Source organism: Mandrillus leucophaeus, unplaced genomic scaffold (assembly GCF_000951045.1).
Source record: "Mandrillus leucophaeus isolate KB7577 unplaced genomic scaffold, Mleu.le_1.0 Scaffold1245, whole genome shotgun sequence".
Classification (NCBI taxonomy): domain Eukaryota; kingdom Metazoa; phylum Chordata; class Mammalia; order Primates; family Cercopithecidae; genus Mandrillus; species Mandrillus leucophaeus.
The window spans coordinates 63,263-65,292 of NW_012100821.1; positions in this window are offsets into that span (position 1 = coordinate 63,263).

The window sequence follows — 2,030 nt, forward strand, 5'->3', positions numbered from 1 at the left end:
CACAAGAATCGGCTTAGCCACCGGCTTTGGAGGGCAAAGCTGTAACTCTGTGAGATGAATTAACAGAACACTAAGCAGTTTATCAGAAAGGTTGTTTCCAGTTTTCATCTGAGGATATTTTCTTTTTCACCATAGCCCTTCATGAGCTTCCAAATATCACTTTGCAAATTCTACAAGAACAGTCTTAGCGAAAGGCTTCTTGAGAGGAAAGCTTTAACTCTGTGGGATGATTTCACAGAATACAAAGAAGTTTCTCAGAAAGATTCTTTCTCTTTGTTATCGGAGGATATTTCCTTTGGCCCTGTAGTCTTCAAGGGGATCCGAAATATCACTTGTCAGATTCCACAGTAATAAGGCTAGCACACAGCTCCACGAAATACAGCTGTAATTCTGCGAGTGGAAGTCACACTTCACAAAGCAGTTTCTCAGAAAGTTTCTTTCCAGTTTTTCTCTGAGAATATTTTCTTTTTCACCATATCCCTCTGTGTTCTTCCAAATATTACATTGAATATTCCACAAGAACAGGCTTAGCGCACAGCTTTTGAGGGGAATGCTGTAACTCTGTGAGATGAATTAACAGAACACTAAGTAGTTTCTCAGATAGCTTCTTTCCAGTTTTTCTCTGAGGATATTTTCTTTTTCACCATAGCCCTCCATGGGCTTCCAAATATCACTTTGCAAATTCCACAAGAATGGGCTGAGCGAACGGCTTCTTGAGGGGAAAGCTGTAACTTGTGAGATGAATTAACAGAACACTATGCAGTTTCTCAGAAAGCTTCTTTCCAGGTTTCATCATAGGATATTTCCTTTTCCACCATAGCCCTCCTTGGGCTTTCAAATATCACTTTGTAAATTCCACAAGAACAGTCTGAACAGTCTTAGCGAATGGCTTCTTGAGGAGAAAGCTGTCACTCTGTGAGATGACTTCACAGAACACAAAGAAGTTGCTCAGAAGGCTTCTTTCTCTTTGTTATCACAGGATATTTCCTTTGGCCCTATAGTCTTCAAAGGGATCCGAAATATCAGTTCTCAGATTCCACAAAAATAAGGCTAGCAGACACCTCCACGAAATACAGCTGTACTCTGTGAGTGGAAGTAACACATCACAAAGCAGTTTCTTGGAAAGCTTCTTTCCAGTTTTCATCTGAGGATATTTTATTTTTCACCTCAGCCCTCCATGGACTTCCAAATATCACTTTGCAAATTCCACAAGAACAGTCTTAGCGAGAGGCTTCTTGAGGGGAAAGCTCTATCTCTGTGAGATGATCTCACAGAACACAAAGAAGTTGCTCAGAAAGCTTATTTCTCTTTTTTATCGGAGGGTATTTATTTTTTCCCTATAGTCTTCATAGGGATGCGAAATATCAGTTCTCAGATTCCACAGAAATAAGGCTAGCACACAGCTCCACGAAATACAGCTCTAACTCTGTGAGTGGAAGTCACACATCACAAAGCACTTTCTCAGAAAGCTTCTTTCCACTTTTTCTATGAGGATATTTTCTGTTTCACCATAGACCCCTATGGGCATCCAAATTTCACTTTGCGAATTCCGCAAGAACAGGCTTAGCGAACGGCTTCTGGAGGGGAAAGCTGTAACTCTGTGAGATGAATTAACAGAACACTAAGCAGTTTCTCAGAAAACTTCTTTCCAGTTTTCATCTGAGGATATTTTCCTTTTCACCGTTGCCCTCCATGGGCTTCCAAATATCACTTTACAAATTCCAAAAGAACGGTCTTAGCGAATGGCTTCCTGAGGGGAAAGCAGTAACTCTGTGACATGAATTAACAGAACACTAAGTAGTTTCTCAGAAAGTCTCTTTCCAGTTTTTAACCGAAGGTATTTCCTTTTTCTCCGTTGCCCTCCATGGACTTCAAAATATCACTTTGTAAATTCCACAAGAACAGTCTTAACGAAATGCTTCTTGAGAAGAAAGCTGTAACTCTGTGTGATGATTTCACAGAACACAAAGTAGTTTCTCAGAAAACTTCTTTCTCTTTGTTATCCGAGGATATTTCCTTTGGCGCTATAG